Raw genomic sequence first — 21,096 nt, 5'->3', positions numbered from 1 at the left:
GATATGGTTTGAGTCTATGTCCCTGCCCAAATCTAATGACAAATTGTAATCCCCAATGGTTGGAGGTGGGGGCTGGTGGGAGGTGATTGGATCAGGGGGCAGACTTCCCCCTTGCTGTTCTCATGATACTGAGTGAGTTATCAGAGATCTGGTTGTTTAAAAGCACGTAGCACCTCCCCCTCTCTCTCTTCCTCCTATTTCAGCCATGTAGGAGAAGCCTGCTTCTCCTTCGCCTTGCACCATGATTGTAAGTTTCCTGAGACCTCCTTAGCCATGCTTCTTGTACAGCCTGAAGAACTGTGAGCCAATTAAACCTCTTTTCTTTATAAATTTCCCAGTTTCAGGTATTTCTTTACAGCAGTGAGAGAACAGGCTAACACAGGAGCCCTATATTCTGCACATAAATTCTGTCCTAATATCTGGCCATCTCCTGAACTGTGCATGTATGAGACAGACATGAAGAAACCCAGCTGAGGGTAAAAGAAAAGAATTTTGCCACTGCCTGCAATATTGGAGCCAGTTTAGAATTTTAGTCCAGCAAGCTAAACTTCCTGCTTTAAAAAACAAACAAACCAAGTTTTCTGAGGACCATAACAGAATAAGCCAGAGTGTCTACAACATATAATTTAGAATGTCCTGGATACAATCTGAAATTACTAGACATACTTAAAAGCAGCAAAATGAAGTCTGACCCTGAGATAACCCAGATGTTGGCATTAGGGAAAAAAAGGATTTTAAATCAGCTGTTATAACTGTTACAACTATGCTCAAGGACATAAAGAAAAATGTTCGCCAAGTAAATAAAAACAGAAAATCTCAGCAGAGAAATAGACTGTTTAAAAAAGAACCAAATGAAATTGTAGAATTGAAAGCTAAAATTACCTGAAATGAAATATTCACTGGATGGAGATAACATAATGTGCTGTGTAGAAAATTCCATAGAACCTACCGGAAAAAAAACCTACTAGAACTAATATATTCCAGGATACAAGCTCAATATTTTAAAAATCAATTCTATTTTATTTCCTAGCAATAAGTACTCAGGACTTAAAATTTTAAAAAAGACATAATTTACAATAGCAACCCAAACTATGAAACACTTAGAGATAAGTCTAATAAGACATGTGACATGTGCAACTGAAAACCATAAAACATGGCTGAGAGAAACTGAAGAGCACCTCAAAAAATGAAGGAGGTTCATGGGTTTCTGTTTCATGGGTAGAAAGACTCAATATTGCTAAGATGTCAATTCTCTCCAAACTGTTCTATACATTCAACACAATCCCAATGAAAATTGCAGCAGGCTTTAAGTTGAGAAGTTTATTCTAAAATTTGACTGAAATAGCTCAGTTGGCAGAGCATTAAAGTGAAGATCTAAAATTCATATGGAAACTTAAAGGACATAGAATACCAAAATAAGTTAGAGAGGAACAAAGTTGAATGACATACTACCAAGCTTCAAGATTTATTACAAGGTTACAGTAATCAAGACATTTAGTACTGGCATCAAGATAGACAAATAGACATGGAACAAAATATAGAATCCAGAATTAGACCCAAAAAATTGAAAACAAATCAATTTTCAATTGATTTTTTTACAAAAGTGTTAGGCAATTCAGTGAAGAAAGGATGGTATTCCCAACAAATGGCATTGGAAAAATTAAGCATCCATATGCATGCATCAATTAGTTAATTAATGAATTTCAATCCATAAATTATGTGAACTGAAATCATATGGATTGCATCATATATACAAATTTACTCAAAATAGGTCATGGGAATAAACATAAAATCTAAAATTATAATGCCTCTAGAAAATTAAAGCACAGGATGAAATCCCTTTTTACCTAGATTAAGCAAAGATTCTTCAAATATGATGCCAAAACAAGAATTCATGAAAGAAAAAAATTTATAAATGGGACTTTATCAAAATTTAGAACTTCTGCTTTTCAAAGGCACTGTTAAGAAAATATAAAGAAAGAGTTCCGAGATGGCCAAATAGGAACAGCTCCAGTCTACAGCTCCCAGCGTGAGTGATGCAGAAGATGGGTGACTTCTGCATTTCCAACTGAGGTACCGGGTTCATCTCACTGGGACTGGTCAGACAGTGGGTGCAGCCCAGGGAGCACGAGCCAAAGCAGGGTGGGGCATCGCCCCACACAGGAAGTGCAAGGGGTCAGGGAATTCCCTTTCCTAGCCAAGCGAAGCCATGACAGATTGTACCTGGAAAGTCGGGTACCCTCATACTCCCACCCTCATACTGCGCTTTTCCAATAGTCTTAGCAAACAGCACACCAGGAAATTATACCCCGTGCATGGCTCAGAGGGTCCCATGCCCACGGAGCCTCACTCACTGCTAGCACAGCAGTCTGAGATCAAACTGCAAGGCAGCAGTGAGGCTGGGGGAGGGGCATCCACCATTGCTGAGGCTTCAGTAGGTAAACAAAGCATCCAAGAAGCTTGAACTGAGTGTAGCCCACCACAGCTCAAGGAGGCCTGCCTGCTTCTGTAGACTCCACCTCTAGGGGTAGGGCATAGCTGAACAAAAGGCAGCAGAAACTTCTGCAGACTTAAACGTCCTTGTCTGACAGCTTTGAAGAGAGTAGTGGTTCTCCCAGCACGGAGGTGGAGATCTGAGAACGGACAGATTGCCTCCTCAAGTGAGTCTCTGACCCCCAAGTAGCCTAACTGGGAGACATCTCCCAGAATGGGCTGACTGACACCTCAAACGGCCAGGTGCCCTTCTGAGATGAAGCTTCCAGAGGAACGATCAGGCAGCAACATTTGCCATTCTGCAATATTTGCTGTTCTGCAGCCTCTGCTGGTGATACCCAGACAAACAGGGTCTGGAGTGGACCTCCAGCAAACTCCAACAGACCTGCAGCTGAGGGTCCTGACTGTTAGAAGGAAAACTAACAAACAGAAAAGACATCCACACCAAAACCCCATCTGTACATCACCATCATCAAAGACCAAAGGTAGATAAAACCACAAAGATGGGGAGAAACCAGAGCAGAAAAGCTGAAAATTCTAAAAATCAAAGGGCCTCTTCTCCTCCAAAGGAATGCAGCTCCTCACCAGCAACAGAACAAAGCCAGACAGAGAATGACTTTGACAAGTTGAGAGAAGAAGGCTTCAGAAGATTGGTAATAAAAACTTCTCTGAGCTAAAGGAGGATGTTCGAACCCATCGCAAAGAAGCTAAAAACCTTGAAAAAAGATTAGACGAATGGCTAACTAGAATAAAAAGCATAGAGAAGACCTTAAATGACCTGGTGTAGCTGAAAACCATGGCATGAGAACTACGTGACGCATGCACAAGCTTCAGTAGCCAATTCGATCAAGTGGAAGAAAGAGTATCAGTGACTGAAGATCAAATGAATGAAATGAAGTGAAAAGAGAAGTTTAGAGAAAAAAAGAGTAAAAAGAAACAAACAAAGCCTCCAAGAAATACAGGACTATGCGAAAAGATCAAATCTACATCTGATTGGTGTATCACAAAGTGATGGGGAGAATGGAACCAAGTTGGAAAACACTCTTCAGGATATTATCCAGGAAAACTTCCCCAACCTACTGAGGCAGGCCAACATTCAAATTCAGGAAATAGAGAGAATGCCACAAAGATACTCCTCGAGAAGAGCAACTCCAAGACACATAATTGTCAGATTCACCAAAGTTGAAATGAAGGAAAAAATGTCAAGGGCAGCCAGAGAGAAAGCTCGGGTTACCCACAAAGGGAAGCCCACAGACTAACAGCAGATCTCTTGGCAGAAATTCTACAAGCCAGAAGAGAGTGGGGGTCAAAATTCTTAAAAGAATTTTCAACCTAGAATTTCATATCCAGCCAAACTAAGCTTCATAAGCAAAGGAGAAATAAAATCCTTTACAGACAAGCAAATGCTGACAGATTTTGTCACCACCAGGCCTGCCTTACAAGCGCTCCTGAAGGAAGCACTAAACATTGAAAGGAACAACTGGTACCAGCCACTGCAAAAACATGCCAAATTGTAAAGACCATCGAGGCTAGGAAGAAACCGCATCAACTAACGTACAAAATAACCAGCTAACATCATAATGACAGGATCAAATTCACACATAACAATATTAACCTTAAATGTAAATGGGCTAAATGCTCCAGTTAAAAGACACAGACTGGCAAATTGGATAAAGAGTCAAGATCCATCAGTGTGCTGTATTCAGGAAACCCATCTTACATGTAGAGACACACATAGGCTCAAAATAAATGGATGGAGGAAGATCTACCAAGCAAATGGGAAAAAAAAGCAGGGGTAGCAGTCCTAGTCTCTGATAAAACAGACTTTAAACCAACAAAGATCCAAAGAGACAAGGAAGGCCATTACATAATGGTAAATGGATCAATTCAACAAGAAGAGCTAACTATCCTAAATATATATGCACCAAATACAGGAGCACCCAGATTCATGAAGCAAATCCTTAGAGACCTAGAAAGAGACTTAGACTCCCACACAATAATAATGGGAGACCTTAACACCTCACTGTCAACATTAGACAGATCAACAAGACAGAAAGTTAACAAGGATATCCAGGAATTAAACTCAGCTCTGCACCAAGCAGACCTAATAGACATCTACAGAACTCTCCATGCCAAATCAACAGAATATACATTCTTCTCAGCACCACATCGCACTTATTCCAAAATTGACCACATAGTTGGAAGTAAAGCACTCCTCAGCAAATGCAAAAGAACAGAAATTATAACAAACTGTCTCTCAGACCACAGTGCAATCAAACTAGAATTCAGGATTAAGAAACTCACTCAAAACCGCACAACTACATGGAAACTGAACAAACTGCTCCTGAACGACTGCTGGGTACTAAAGAAATGAAGGCAGAAATAAAGATGTTCTTTGAAACCAATGAGAAGAAAGACACAACATACTAGAATCTCTGGGACACATTTAAAGAAGTGTGTAGAGGGAAATTTATAGCACTAAATGCCCACAAGAGAAAGCAGGAAAGATCTAAAATTTACACCCTAACATCACAATTAAAAGAACTAGAGAAGCAAGAGCAAACACATTCAAAAGCTAGCAGAAGGCAAGAAATAACTAAGATCAGAGCAGAACTGAAGAAGATAGAGATAGAAAAAACCCTTCAAAAAATCAACAAATCTAGGAGCTGGTTTTTTGAAAAGATCAACAAAATTGATAGACCACTCGCAAGACTAATAAAGAAAAAAAGAGAGAAGAATCAAATAGACACAATAAAAAATGATAAAGGGGATATCACCACCAATCCCACAGAAATACGAACTACCATCAGAGAATACTATAAACACCTCTACGCAAATAAACTAGAAAATCTAGAAGAAATGGATAAATTCCTCGACACATACACCCTCCCAAGACTAAACCAGGAAGAAGTTGAATCCCTGAATAGACCAATAACAGGCTCTGAAATTGAGGCAATAATTAATAGCCTGCCAACCAAAAAAAGTCCTGGACCAGATGGATTCACAGCCGAATTCGACCAGAGGTACAAAGAGGAGCTGGTACTATTCCTTCTGAAACTATTCCAATCAATAGAAAAAGAGGGAATCCTCCCTAACCCATTTTATGAGGCCAGCATCATCCTGATACCAAAGCCTGGCAGAGACACAACAAAAAAAGAGAATTTTAGACCAATATCCCTGATGAACATTGATGCAAAAATCCTCAATAAAATTCTGGCAAGCCGAATCCAGCAGCACATACAAAAGCTTATCCGCCACGATCAAGTTGGCTTCATCCCTGGGATGCAAGGCTGGTTCAACACACGCAAATCAATAAATGTAATACATCATATAAACAGAACCAAAGACAAAAACCTCATGATTATCTCAATAGATGCAGAAAAGGCCTTGGACAAAATTCAACAGCACTTCATGCTAAAAACTCTCAATAAACTAGGTATTGATGGGACGTCTCTCAAAATAATAAGAGTTATTTATGACAAACCCACAGCCAATATCATACTGAATGGGCAAAAACTAGAAGGATGCCCTTTGAAAACTGGCACAAGACAGGGATGCCCTCTCTCACCACTCCTATTCAACATAGTGTTGGAAGTTCTGGCCAGGGCAATCAGGCAGGAGAAAGAAATAAACGGTATTCAATTAGGAAAAGAGGAAGTCAAATTGTCCTTGTTTGCAGATGACATGATTGTATATTTAGAAAACCCCATCATCTCAGCCCAAAATCTCCTTAAGCTGATAAGCAATTTCAGCAATGTCTCAGGATACAAAATCAACGTGCAAAAATCACAAGCATTCCTATACACCAATAACAGACAAACAGAGAGCCAAATCATGAGTGAACTCCGATTCACAATTGCTTCAAAGAGAATAAAATACCTAGGAATCCAACTTAAAAGGGATGCAAAGGACCTCTTCAAGGAGAACTACAAACCACTGCTCAATGAAATAAAAGAGGAAACAAATAAATGGAAGAACATTCCATGTTCATGGATAGGAAGAATCAATATTGTGAAAATGGCCAAACTGCCCAAGGTAATTTATAGATTCAATGCCATCCCTATCAAGCTACCAATGACTTTCTTCACAGATTGGAAAAAACTGCTTTAAAGTTCATATGGAACCAAAAAAGAGCCCGCATCACCAAGACAATCCTAAGCCAAAAGAACAAAGCTGGAGGCATCATGCTACCTGACTTCAAACTATACTACAAGGCTACAGTAACCAAAACAGCATGGTACTGGTACCAAAACAGAGATATAGAGAAATGGAACAGAACAGGGCCCTCAGAAATAATACCACACATCTACAACCATCTGATCTTTGACAACCCTGACAAAAACAAGAAATGGGGAAAGGATTCCCTGTTTAATAAATGGTGCTGGGAAAACTGGCTAGCCATGTGTAGAAAGCTGAAACTGGATCCCTTCCTTACACCTTTGTACAAAAATTAATTCAAGATGGATTAAAGACTTAAATGTTAGACCTAAAACCTAAAAACCCTAGAAGAAAACCTAGGCAATACCATTCAGGACATAGGCATGGGCAAGGACTTCATGTCTAAAACACCAAAAGCAGTGGCAACAAAGCCAAAACTGACAAATGGGATCTAATTAAGCTAAGGAGCTTCTGCACAGCAAAAGAAACCACCATCAGAGTGAACAGGCAACCTACAGAATGGGAGAAAAATTTTGCAATCTACCCATCTGACAAAGGGCTAATATCCAGAATCTACAAAGAACTTAAACAAATTTACAAGAAAAAATCAAACAACCCCATCAAAAAGTGGGTGAAGGATATGAACAGACACTTCTCAAAGAAGTGTCTTCAAAAGAAGACATTTATGCGGCCCACAGACACATGAAAAAATGTTCATCATCACTGGCCATCAGAGAAATGCAAATCAAAACCACAATGAGATACCATCTCACACCAGTTACAATGGTGATCATTAAAAAGTCAGGAAACAACAGGTGCTGGAGAAGATGTGGAGAAATAGGAACACTTTTACACTATTGGTGGGACTGCAAACTAGTTCAACCATTGCGGAAGACAGTGTAGCAATTCCTCAAGGATCTAGAACTAGAAATACCATTTGACCCAGCCATCCCATTACTGGGTATATACCCAAAGGATTATAAATCATGCTGCTATAAAGACACATGCACGTGTAAGTTTATTGCGGCACTATTCACAATAGCAAAGACTTGGAACCAACCCAAATGTCCATCAATGATAGACTGGATTAAGAAAATATGGCACATATACACCATGGAATACTATGCAGCCATTAAAAAGGATGAGTTCATGTCCCTTGTAGGGACATGGATGAAGCTGGAAACCATCATTCTGTGCAAACTATCACAAGGACAGAAAACCAAACACTGCATATTCTCACTCATAGGTGGGAATTGAACAATGAGAACACTTGGACACAGGGTAGGGAACATCACACACCGGGGCCTGTCATGGAGTTGGTGGGGGCGGGAGGGATAGCATTAGGAGATATATCTAACGTAAATGAAAAGTTAATGGGTACAGCACACCAACATGGTCCTATATACATATGTAACAAACCTGCACGTCATGCACATGTACCCTAGAACTTAGAGTATAATTTTAAAAAAAAGAAAATATAAAGACAAACTACAAGCTATGAGAAAATATTTTCAATATTAATTTTGATAAAGGCTTTATATCAGTATATACAAAGAACCCAAAAGTCAATAATAAGAAATCAACAACCAAATGAAAAATGGCAGAAGATTTGAGCAAATAATCAGAAAAAAAGATCTGTGGATAGCACCTTGCACATGAAAAGTTGCTCCAACATCATTAGTTCCTGGAGAAATGCAAATTAAAACCACAATGAGATACAACTACATACCCACTAGAGTGGCTAAAATTAAAAACTAGCCATCCCATACCAAACATTGGCATGAATCTAGAGCAACTGGAACTCTTTTTGTTCTTTTTTTTTTTTTTTGAGACGGAGTCTCACTCTTGTTGCTCAGGCTGGAGTGCAATGGCACGATCTCAGCTCACCGCAACCTCCACCTCCTGAGTTCAAGTGATTCTCCTGCCTCAGCCTTCCAAGTAGCTGAGATTACAGGCACCCACCACCATGCCCACCTAATTTGTTTTAACTATTTTTAGTAGAGACAGGGTTTCACAATGTTGGCCAGGCTGGTCTCAAACTCCTGACCTCAGGTGATCCACCTGCCTCAGCTTCCCAAAGTCCTGGGATTACAGGCATTAGCCACCACACCTGGCCTGGAACTCTTATAGACTGCTGATTGGTTGTGTAAAATGGTACAACCACTTTGGAAAACAGTTTGTTATTTTTTAAAAAGTTAAACATCCATCTACTAGATATTTATTCATGAGAAATGAAAGCATACTTCCATTCAAGGACTTGTACATGAATATTCATAGCAATTTTACGTAGAATAACCAAAAACTGGAAACAACAATGCATAAACAAACTCTGATATATTCTTGCAATAGAATACTATTGTGCAATGAAAGTGAATGAGGTGTTGAAACATGCAACAACATAGTTGAAAAGTATAATAATTATGTAAGTGAAAGACGCAGACAACAAAAGAAACAACTGTCCTATTTCATTTATATAGAATTCTAGAAAATGCAAACTAATCTATAGTGACAGAAAGTAGATCATGGTTTCCTGGGGGCAAGGGAGCGACAAGAGAGGTATTACAAAGGAGCATGAGGAAGTTTTTGGGATTGGTGAATATGTTCATTATATTGATTGTGGTGATTGTCTCATGGGTGTATATGGATGTAAACCTCATCAAATTATACACTTTAAATATACGCGTTTTATATTTCAATTATACCTCAATAACGCTATTAAAAACAAACAAAAATGCACTGATGCGCTTAATAGTATCTTAAAGACAATAGAACAAAGTCAGTAGAGAGAGCAATAGAAATTATCCAATCTAAAGAACAGGGACAAAACATCATTACAATAATGAAAAGAGCCTCACCAATCTATGGGACGATATCAAAAGATGATTCTCATAATTGAAGTGCCAGAAGGAAGAGAAAGTAAAAAAAAAAGTGAACAATTTGAAGAAATAATTGCTGAAAATCTCGCCTGTTTGGTCAAAAACAAATTTATCAAACTCAAAATATCTGTACAGCAAGGGAAACAATCAATAGAGTGAAAATGCCACTTTTGGAATGGGAGAACATATTTGCAAACCATGTATCTGATAAGGTGTAAATTTCCAAAATATATAAGGAAAATCCACAACTTAATAGCAAAAAATAATAATAATTTAAAAATCCAATTTAAAAATGAGCAAGGGACAAAGATAGACATTTCTCCAGAGAAGACGTACACGTGGCCAACAGATATATGAAAATGTGCCCAACATCGCCAACCATCAGGGAAATGCAAGTCAAAACCACAATAAAATATCACCTCATACCTGTCAGGATGGCTACTATCAAAAAAAAAAAAAAAAAACAAAAGACAACAAGTGTTGGCAAGGTTATGGGGAAATTAGAACTCTGTACACTCTTGGTAGGAATGTAAAATGATACAGCCACAATGTAAAACAGATTGGCAATTTCTCATAAAACTAAAAATAGAGCTACCATGTATCTATTTTGGGGAATAGAGCCAAAAGAATTCAAATTAGGATTTTTTTTTTTTTTTTAGACAGGGTCTCACTTTGTCATTTAGGCTGGAGTACAGCAGTGCAATCATTGCTTATCGCAGCCTCAAACTCCTGGGCTCAGCCAATCCTCCCACCTCAGACTCCCAAGTAGCTGAGACTATAAGCACAAACCACCATGCCAGGAAACTTTTTAATTTTTTGTAGAGATAGGGTCTCACTTTGTTGCCTGGGCTGGTCTTGAATTCCTGGCTTCAAGCAATCCTCCCTCCTCAGCCTCCTAAAGTGGCGAGATTACTGGTGTGAGCCACCACATCCAGCTAAAATCAGGATCTTGAAGAGATACCTATATTCCCATGTTCATTGTAGCATTATTCACAATAGTCAAGATATGAAAACAGCCCAAATGTCCATGGACAGATGAATGGAGAAAGAAAATGTGTTATATAGGTACAGTGGACTATTATTCGATCTTAAAAAAAGGAGAAAAAAATTACCGTTTACAACAACATGGATGGACCTGGAAGATATTATGCTAAGTGGAATGAGTCAGTCACAGAATGACAAATACTGCATGATCCTACTTACACGAAGCATCTAAAATAGTCAAACTCATAGAGTAAGAAAATTAAATGGTGGCTGCCAGGGGATGAAGGGGGTGGGGAATGAAGCATTGTTCAGCAGGTATAAAGTTACACCTACACAGGATGATTAAGCTTTAGAGATCTGCTGTACAGCATTGCATAACAAGAGGGTAGATCTCACGTTAAGTGTTTTGACCACTAAAAAGGGGCATGGGGACACGAGGAAACTTGCTCTACAGTTTCAATGTTCTTTATATGAAGTAAATAGAAACTTCTAAGTAGTTTGTGAAAATTACAGTTGTATATTGTCATCCACAGAGCAAGATTTTTCAACCTCAGAACTATTGATATTTGGGGCCAGATAATTCTTTGCTGGGTTTCCTGTGCACTGTTGGATATTTAGTGGTATCTCTGGCCTCCACTCACCAGATGCCAGTAGTACTTCTCTAGTTGTGACAACCAAAAATGTCTCCAGACATTGCCAAATTTCCCTGAGAAATAAAATCACCCCTGTGTGAGAACCACTACCACCACACACACACACACACACACACACACAAAAACACTAACAAATAATGTAAAGAGGTATAGCTAAAAAGCCAATGAAATGAATTAAAATTGAATTCTATAAAATATTCTGTTAACCCAAAATAATTCAGGAAAGAAGGGACAGAGGAACAAAAAGAAAAATGAGAAAAACATTGATATGGTTGAGGATATTTGTCCCCTCCAAATCTCATGTTGAAACGTCATCCTCAATGTTGGAGGTGGAGCCTAGAGGGCAGTGTTTAGGTCATGGGGGCAGATCACTCATGAAGTGCCCTTCCATGGTAATGAGTTTTGACATTATTAGTTCACCCAAGAGCTAGTTGTTTAAAAAGGGCCTGGCACCTTCACTTCTCTCTCTCACTCCCTCTCTCATCATGTGACATGCCTGCTCCTCCTTTGCCTTCTGCCACAATTGAAAGCTGCTGGAGGCCCTCACCAAGAGCAGATGCCAGCACCATGCTTCCTGTACAGCCTGCAGAACCAAATAAACCTCTTCTTAAATTACCCAGGCTCAAGTATTCCTTTATAACATTACAAATGGACTAATACAAATATAAAACAAATAGAATAAGTAGTAAAATATTATGTAGAAACTCAACCATATCAAAATTACATTAAATTTAATTGTACTAAACACTTTAGTTAAAAGGCAGAGATTTTCAGAATGGTTAAAAAAGCAAAACCCCTTGGCCAGGCACGGTGGCTCACGCCTGTAATCCCAGCACTTTGGGAGGCTGAGGCAGGCAAATCACAAGGTCAGGAGAGCGAGACCATCCTGGCTAATACAGTGAAACCCCGTCTCTACTAAAAAAGCAAAACCCAACTATATGATGTCTATAAGAGATAGACTTTAGAGGCCGGGCACGGTGGTTCACGCCTGTAATCCCAGCACTTTGGGAGGCCGAGGTGGGCGGATCACAAGGTCATGAGATCGAGACCATCCTAGCTAACTCAGTGAAACCCCGTCTCTACTAAAAATACAAAAAATTAGCCGGGCGTGGTGGCGGGTGCCTGTAGTCTCAGCTACTCGGGAGGCTGAGGCAGGAGAATGGTGTGAACCCAAGAGGCAGAGCTTGCAGTGAGCTGAGATCACGCCACTGCACTCTAGCTTGGGCAACAGAACGAGACTCCATCTCAAAAAAAAAAGAAAAAAAAAAGAGATGGACTTTAAAGATAAAGCCACAGACGGGTTGAAAATAAATGATTAATGAAATATTTACTATGCAATCACTGAGCATAAGAACGCTGGACTGATTGTACTGATATCTGACATATTTCAAGACTAAGGGTATTACCACAGATACAGACATTTCATGAAAGCAAAAAGGTCAATCTATCAGAAAGGTGTAACATTGTTAATTCATATCAGCCTAATAACAGAGCCTCAAAATACACTAGGCACAAATTGTCAGAATTAAAGGGAGAAATAGACAAATCCACAATTATATTGGGAGATTTGAAATATACTCTTAGCAATTGACGGGAAGTTCCACCTGTCCATCTGATGAGGCAGTTGCCATAAGAAAGCAGCCCACACAGTCTAACCAGTAGAGATTAAGGAAAGCAGTCAATGCTTCTTTCTGGGCAGTGACATATTGGTCACGGGAGAGTTACCAGTTTTGAACGTCTGTGGGGAGGCAGTTTTGTTAGTCACTTCAGTTTATTACAATGATTCTCCACCATAGCTGCACTTCTAAATCATGTAGGAGGATCTTGAACAAGACCTGGAGTTGGGCCTCACCACTAAAAACTTTGATCTGATTGATACGGGAATGGCTGTAAGTATCCGTATTTTTCTTAAAGCTGCCCACATGATATTAATGTGCATTTATTGCTATGTCATCTCATGTAATGACTTCTGTGGGCCAATTAGAATTTTAGGTCACATTATCCCGTTGGGTATATGTATTGAATTTTTCAGTACATACCTCAGCTTGGCACTGTCTCCTCCACCCTATTCACAGGCAGTTTAGGTTTTGAATACAAGTACAGAAGTTTATATTCTTCTGTACTGAATGCCATTTTTTATGATCAACACTTCTCACTGTCAAGATTCTGTAAGATCCCACTTCTATCTCCAATCCTCTCATCCTTTTTATCCTGTTTTATGTGAAGAATACAAGTGTCCAATAGTCTTTCCTAGCTCAGAGTCACTAAAATTACTATAAATCTGCTCCTTCTCTAGGGCTAAAATCACAATCAAGCTCCTCCGTTTGTGTGTTTTCTCATTATCTGAACCAAGCTCTATTTTCTTTTCTACCAGAAATGCCCTTCATACCTCCATATCTTCCTGGACAATTCCTTCAAGACCCAGTACAAGTATTAGCTTTATGAAGAAGCCCTTCCTGCCTCTACTTAATCATTCCCTGCCCTTCCCAATCTCTAAACCCAAGACATTCCTCTATCATAGTACACATCACAATTTAGAATAATCTATTTCTTTATCAATCTGTCTTCCTCGCTAGACTATGAGCTATATGAAGGCAAAGACCTGGTCTTGTTCCTCTTAGTATCCCAGTGCCAAGTCCTCATAGTGAGTGTCCAATAAATGTGTCTCGCATGAAGGGAGGGAAAGAAGGAGAGGTACATTTTTTTCTTGGAAATTGGGGTTCAAAACATCAAATAAAATCCTTTGAATCAGATGTTAGCTTTCCATAATTCTCCTAAGCCCAGAGTTTTAGGTAGCAGTAATAACTCTTCATACTTCTATAATATTTATTATTTACACAGCACTGAACATAATCTTACCCAACCCCTTTGACAACCCAATTATGTACTGTTACCCCAATATTACAGATGAGAAATCTGATGATCGAAAACATTGATTTGTCCAAGATCTCTGACTAAAAAGGAACCAAACTTAGGTCTTCAGACTTAAGAATTGATCTGTTTTGTTTGATTTTAAAACATACAACCCCGGAGGATTAAATTAAGCTCTCTCCCACCTGGTATGGGCAAAGCCTTATTGTGTCTCTCCCATAGATATGCAGATTATCACTGGTGATGTACAGGCTACCAAGGCCTGCTAGGTACACTGGGTGTGAAGGCTTCAGGAGCCCCAGGCACCACTGGCTCCCAGCCTAAGTCTAAGGTCCCCATCTAGGACCTGGCTCCCATCTCATGATGCCAGTGCTGTTCTCAGGCTCTGCCGTGCAGAGGTGACTGCTAATTATATTATGAGGGCTTCATGGAAAATGGGATGTGTGGTGAGTCTTAGTGGACGCGTAAGCGGATACATGGAGAGGAATGTGCAGTGTGCTTTAACCAAAAAGAAAGATTTTTGTAAAACAAAATTTTCAATGCAGGAAAGCCCATAGTTTACTCCCAGGGTTTATAGAGGCTGGCACAAATGCGGCTACCATGGCTTAAAGAAGACTCCACCACCCACCTCCACCACTTCCACCCCGGCCTCTTTCTTTCCACCCAAACATGTGTTTTTCTTTTGTTTTGTCTTTTCATTTTGGAGACAGGGTCTTTCTCTGTCACTCAGGCTTGAGTGCAGTGGCACAATCATAGCTCATTGCAGCCTCAAACTCCTGGTCTCAAGCAATCCTCCCACCTCAGCCTCCCAAGTAGCTAGGACTATAAGCACACATCACCACACCTAGCTAATTTTTACTTTTTTTATTTTTCTGTAGAAACAGGATCTCACAATGGTGCCCAAGCTGGTCTTGAACATCGTAAGCATCTTCCCACATGGGCCTCCCACAGTGCTGGGATTACAGGCAGGAGCCACTGCACCAGGCCCGTCTTCTGTTCACCTTGGGCATAAACCTGAACATGGCTTTACATCAGACAGAACAGCTTTGTGGGACAAGGATGACATCTCCAGCTGTTGAAGCAAAGTCAGAGGACATCTGTGAGATCACTGGCAGCCCCACCCTTGAGTAAGGAGCTCCCTGCAGCACCTGTACAAGAGCCTGCTTGAGTGCTCTAGCAAGTGACAGGGTGCTGTACCACAAAAGGGAGCCCCAAAACTTTGTGGAGCAACTTGAAATAGCCATTAGTTTTTAGAAAATGCCAGTCTGTGCACCAGGACCTGGCTGCCTCAGAATCACTGTGGGCCATTTTGTTTGCTTGTTTGTTTGTTTGTTTGAGACGGAGTCTTGCTCTGTTGCCCAGACTGGATGTAATGGCATAATCTTGGCTCACTGCAACCTCCATCTCCCAGTTTCAAGCAATTCTCCTGCCTCAGCCTCCCAAGTAGCTAGGATTACAGGCACACGCCACTGTGCCCAGCTAATTTTTGTATTTTTAGTAGAGACAGTGTTTCACCATGTTGCCCAGGCTGGTCTTGAACTCCTGACCTCAGGTGATCCACCCCCCCCCCAACCCCTTGGCTTCCCAAAGTGCTGGGGTTACAGGTGTGAACCACCGTGCCTGGCCAGCCATTTTTTTAAAATATAGTTCCCACACTTCTCCTGTAGTAATTCTGATTTCCTAGGTAGAGAATGGGTCTTTCAAATATGCAGATTCCCAGGCCCTGTGCCAGACAAGCTAAATCAGTATTACCTAGGGAGGGGAGTGGGAATTGGTTCTTTTTAAAACATCCCCAAGTGGCCCTACTGTACAGCCTGGTTGGGAACTGCTGAACTGGAGTATTCTATTTTCCAGTCCAAATCTCCACTTGCCCCCTCTACCTGTCTCCCCCTGTTCTACCCACCGCAGCCACAAAAGGCACCCAGGGCTTCTTCCTCAAGGCACCTGCTCAATGTTTGAAAAATAAAAGACATCTTCTTCCCTTAAGTCTTTTCTTTTTAAGACTAAAAAGAACATCACAGCAAGAGAAAGAGTGATTTGCCTGCTAGGAGCCTCCAGAAATTAGGCTCAAAATAGTATTTGCTTCAGGGACTTTTTTATTATTATTCAGAAACAAAGTGTTGAAAGTATAGGGAAAATGCAAACTGATTTGTTTCACCTGTGTATCAATGGATTCAAAATACTGAAGACTTTCTTTTCTCAGAGTCAGTTTTGTTTTGCAAGTGACCCTGTGGAAAATCAAAGAAGGAAGTGGTTCAGGCAGATCCCTGAACTACCCCCAAGTGGAGTCACCTTGTGATAGGTCTGGGTTCCTGGCACCTCTTGAGAGGGAAGGGGTTCCATCCTGCAGAGACAGCCTCCCCACAGAACTGCACCACCGTGAGGTGAGATGTGTGGCTTCATTAGGGTTCAGCTCTGGATCTGGGAAAACGGATCATCTGTAGATTCATGTCTTGGGAACCTAATTGGAGTGGAAAGCCGAGAAGGAAAGCCGGGGGCTGCAAATGTGTAAATCTCATCCCTCAATTACAGGTCTGGCCTGTGAGAATTAACAAGCACAAGGAAGGAAAGACTTGAAAAGCGATAGTTACCTGTGAGCAGCAGCTAAAATCGCAATGGCATCATGTTAAAAGCAGGTGCTTGCACCTTACACTGGATTTATCTTTTCACTGGTCAAGAATTGGTCCAGTTAGCTCCAAATGGAGTGGTGAGTTTCTCCAAGGGGCATTCCCTTTGTGTGCTGACCTCATTTCTTCATGAGAAGCTTGATGTTTAGCAGGGGCTTAATACCAAATGCTGGAGAAATAAAGATGGATGTGAAAGTCAATCACCAGATGTAAATAATGTTTATTTATCCTTGGTGGAGACAGTCCACCTAAAACTGTCAGGTCTCAAAACCTCATTGCTGCCTGAGAGAAAGAGAAGGGGACAGGTTAAAAATTCCGGCCATGTATATGGCATCTTCCACCTAATATAGGTGGCACAGGTAGAAAATAGCAGAGGCAGGGCTCGAACTCCAACTCTCTAGATTCTAGCTAAAGGTTCCTTCAAAAAGATGAGCTTCTTGTTGAAGGCAAAAGGCACACCAGGATCCAAGAGCCTCATATCCTCAGGCCTCAGAGTGCCCATTCTAAAAGTAGTACCCCTCCTGTGTGGGGTTAATGTGGTTGGTAGTTACTCTGGCTTTGTTTCTAAGAGTTTCTTGGGTCATATCCTCCATGGAGGAGCAAATTTCTAGGGAGATAGAGCCTGGTGCCTCCTCTTTCCATCAGCAAATCTCATCCCAGACTTCTATATTCGTAGGCCTGGCATTAAGACTTAACACTTAAGATTCTGGAGTCAGGGCAAGAGGTATAGCAATGCATACTGAGGATAGGGCATTTCTTTTGGAAGGAAGAGGAGACTAAGGCTCTTTGACCCCAGGAATATTTGACCAGAGAGAATGGATGGGGAAGGAGAAGTGCAGCTTAAGAATGCAGAAAGAGGAGAGGTCATACATGAAAACTACCAGGGATGTGACTCCGCACATCATGTTCCAAAACACTCAGGGCAAAACTGAGACACAAAGCCCTCTACAGCTTGTAGCTGTGTGCCTTCTCCTGCGGCTCTTCATTTTACCTCTCAGATTCCTTCAATTACTAAGGGAAAATCTCAGAGGCACACCAAGCATAGGGGTGAGGGAGAAGGAAGGATGATGTGGCAAGGGACCTGGAAGGAGGAGGCTCAGGGAAGGCTAAAGAGCAGACAGGGGAAGAGGCCTGGCCTGTAGGGTGGCAGCAAAAGGAGATGCGGTCTCACGGACCCCTTGCTAGCCAATATGGTGACCTTGTGCAAGTTGCAAAAGAAGAAATGGGCATTGCTTTCTCAAGACACTTTATGGCCATCTGCTGGAAAATTCTTATAATGGTGATATAAACTTAGGATGACAATGAATGTGAATCTTGCTCCCTGGGGTTGTGTAGGCACATTGCACAAGCAGGGGTGGAGCCCTGCCTCTCAGGGCTCAGAGCAGAACCACTCAGGGGTGTGCCCACCAAGGTCAAAGCAAGACCCCAGTATTAATCATTATTAATAATTAGAGCAACAGCACCTGGAACCTGGGAAAGTTCAGACTTTCCCTTTAGGGTTCCCTTCAGCTCTTGCTCAGATAAAGTTACCTTGTTCCACAAGGAGGAAGGGAAAGGGGTATTAGGGCAGGGAACCAGGACTGGAATTCTGAGGTCGTTGTCTCTGATTCTACTTACATTCCTTCTTGCCAGCCTCTCCCTGTCCCAGTCTGTTCTGCTGTTTCAGACACTTCTTTCTACGTTCACACCGACATTTACAATCTTCCTTGCAAAGATGCAGCAAAAAGATGCTCAGAGGACAGGACACACTTCATCTGGATGTAAGATTTTGCTGTGGGGGACAGGGGATATGGGATTTGTCTGCCCCAGCCCTCTGTTTACAGATGGTGAAACTAAGGCACATTGAGAAAAAGGTCCTTGCGCTATTCCTCATTTTCCACTGATGGGAAGCCAGGATTAACTTGAACCTCTTAACTCCCTGATCAAGAGCCCCACAAACTGCATTCAGGGGCTTCAAAGTACACAAAGCTGCTCAGTTCCAGGAGAGAGAGAAGTTGTGCTTGAAGGTTCACAGGAGCCACAAGCAGGACTTGACCCATTAAGGCCCAGGCCTGTAGCCCACAGGCACCTGCCACAGGAAGAAGGGAAAGAGGTATTAGGGCAATGAACCAGGACTGGAATTCTGAGGTCCTTGTCTCTGATTCTGCTTACATTCCTTCTTGCCAGCCTCTCCCTGTCCCAGTCTGTTCTGCTGTTTCAGACACTTGCTTCTAGGTTCTATGTTCAACACACACCAGCAGAAACTGACCACCCAAACTCAATGACACACAGGCACGCACAGGTACACACAACATGTGTTTGCATGGGCTATTCTGAAGAGTGACAGCTCCCGCGTATCGAACTGCTCTAATGTGCAGGCTCTGTACTGGGCAATTTATAGCATTAGCCCCACCTCACAGTTAGGAAACTGAGGCTTGAAAAGAGAAGTAACACACCAAAAATCACACAAATACTGTGTGATTTGAGTTTCAGGGTGAGGTCTCAAACTGCGTGTCCACAAAGTCCATGTTCTCTCAATTATGCCATGATGTCTCATATGGAGGTACATTGTAATACTGATAATATGTAATGTTAATAGAAAATGGTTCTAATATAGATATATGATGATGACGATGATGACCATGATGATGATGAAAATCATAGCTAAGTTTTAAGGTATTGTTCTAAGCCACTCATTGTTCTGAGATCTTTCCATGACCGACCCATTTAATCTTCACCAGTAACACTATGAATACAGCTGGGCAAATGTCTGGAGGCCCCACAGCTTGTAAGTAAAGGAGCCTGGATGTGCTCTCAGCCATACAACCTCTTGTGGATCCAGATCAGGAGGAGACTTGTGTTCAGCACACCTTGGGCTCTGGATTCAGCCCTGAGGAATGACCCTTCCATCCTTCCAGGTAGGCTGTCTTGGGACAGCTGGCTCTCCTGGGAGGGCTGTCTCTCATAAGGCCACGGTTCTCAACCCCTGCTCACCTTTGCTGAATTTGCAGCTCGTCAGTCAGCTCAAAGGCAGAGCTTTGGGTCTCCTGGGAGGGGACCGCCAGCAACGCCAGCCCTAGACGTTCAGCATCCCCAGGGAAGGGAGAAAAGGCAGTCAGCGCTGCTTGCTTGTTCAACACCTGAGAGCTTTGGCTGTCCAGAGCACAAAGGCACAAGGCCATTTTCCAGGCAGCTGAGCTCAAGGCCTAGGGGAGACAAGGCTGCTGACTGATGACGGGGCTGTCCCCAGCAAGGCACTGAGTCTCTCTCTTCCCTCCCCACCCCATCACTGCACCTGGCCTCCCCGGCTTTTGTATTCACACCCTCCCCTTTCCTCCCGAGACAGCCTCTCTCCAGCCCCTCTCTTTCAGCAGATCAATCCATTTTGTATGAGCAGAAGAGTGAGGAAGAGATCAAGCTACAGAGACTGAATGCACGGCCCGATAAGAGAAGCAAGAAGAACCATCTGTGGCACAAGGGGCTGTGGAGGGGATAATAGCCCAGACCCTGTGTTCTGTTCGGCCACACAATGGGCCGAATCCAGCAGGCGCCCTCCTGGTCTCTAATCTAGTGGGAAGGGCATATGTGCAGTCCATTAGCATTTATTTTCCCTTTCTGCATTGTACTGATAACCTAGTTTCCGACCCAACCTCTTGCTTTTCTTTTCACTCCACATTATAATTCTGTTTTCTTAAAATCCTATTCAGCTATATTAAAAAAAAAAAAACTTGAACTCTACGTTTTCAAAGCGCATCAGTAATTTTTTTCCCAACTGAACCAAGGTGACTCCTACAAAGAATTTACCATTTTGGATCATAAAGATGGTTCAAGAGCTGCGGGATGGGTAGCGTTCCTCAGGCTGTATTTATAAATTCACTAATAGAAATCAACATAAAGGATGAGCTCAACAGTGAAAGATACAGCTGTCGCAGAAACCAGGTACCCAGGACAGGCGAATGCTCCCAATCAGTTCTCCTCTCCAAAGAGCCTGAAACTGAGCACATCACGCACTGACTCAGGCTGTGCCGCCCTGTGATCGCACGGTGGTCAGCACTGTTATTCACCCTGTTATTTCTTTTTAACAGAATTTGTGCAAAGTAAAATGGGGAGTTTAATCAATAGTTAATGATTCTGAAAGCAGACATTTCATGAACCCCTCTTAAGCTCTTCTTCTGAGAAAACTAGCAAATTGCTTGTAATCGTAGAAAGTGGCGTTCTCCGCAGCCAATGCCTTTTGTTCATTACTGGAGCCTCCCAGACAGGAGGGAAACATATTGATCATTGGATGTTCTAAAACAACAATCAGATAAATGAGAAGACGTCTGAGATGTGACCACTGTGTGGAATGTGGAGGTTGCATCTGAGTCTGAGCTTTATGCCATGCATGTGCTGCTTTCGTGTTGTCTATTTGTATTCCTTCTGTGACTCAGAATAACCCACCAACATAACAAAATG

At 41.7% G+C, this 21,096-nt stretch overlaps 1 long non-coding RNA gene across 4 annotated transcripts in view; it reads right to left on the bottom strand.

The window, feature by feature from the left end:
- LOC104004903 (uncharacterized) overlaps nucleotides 1-21,096 on the bottom strand; it is a 181,165-nt gene that overhangs the window by 151,639 nt on the left and 8,430 nt on the right. The window contains exons 2-6 of one of the 4 annotated variants that reach the window (XR_677989.4): nucleotides 18,280-18,433; nucleotides 16,627-16,831; nucleotides 16,355-16,496; nucleotides 16,194-16,263; nucleotides 14,885-15,107 (exon numbers count right to left, since the gene is read on the bottom strand). The exons of 2 other annotated variants lie outside the window; for them this stretch is intronic. This is a non-coding gene — a long non-coding RNA (uncharacterized LOC104004903). Of the gene's footprint in view, nucleotides 1-14,884; nucleotides 15,108-16,193; nucleotides 16,264-16,327; nucleotides 16,497-16,626; nucleotides 16,832-18,279; nucleotides 18,434-21,096 lie in introns of those variants that run through there. One more of the 4 variants, XR_001715528.3, reaches the window with a different exon arrangement.

Source organism: Pan troglodytes, chromosome 12 (genome assembly GCF_028858775.2).
Source record: "Pan troglodytes isolate AG18354 chromosome 12, NHGRI_mPanTro3-v2.0_pri, whole genome shotgun sequence".
In the NCBI taxonomy this organism is placed as follows: Eukaryota; Metazoa; Chordata; class Mammalia; order Primates; family Hominidae; genus Pan; species Pan troglodytes.
Note: the sequence above shows the minus strand (reverse complement) of the source record. Positions and strands in the feature narration are given on the sequence as shown.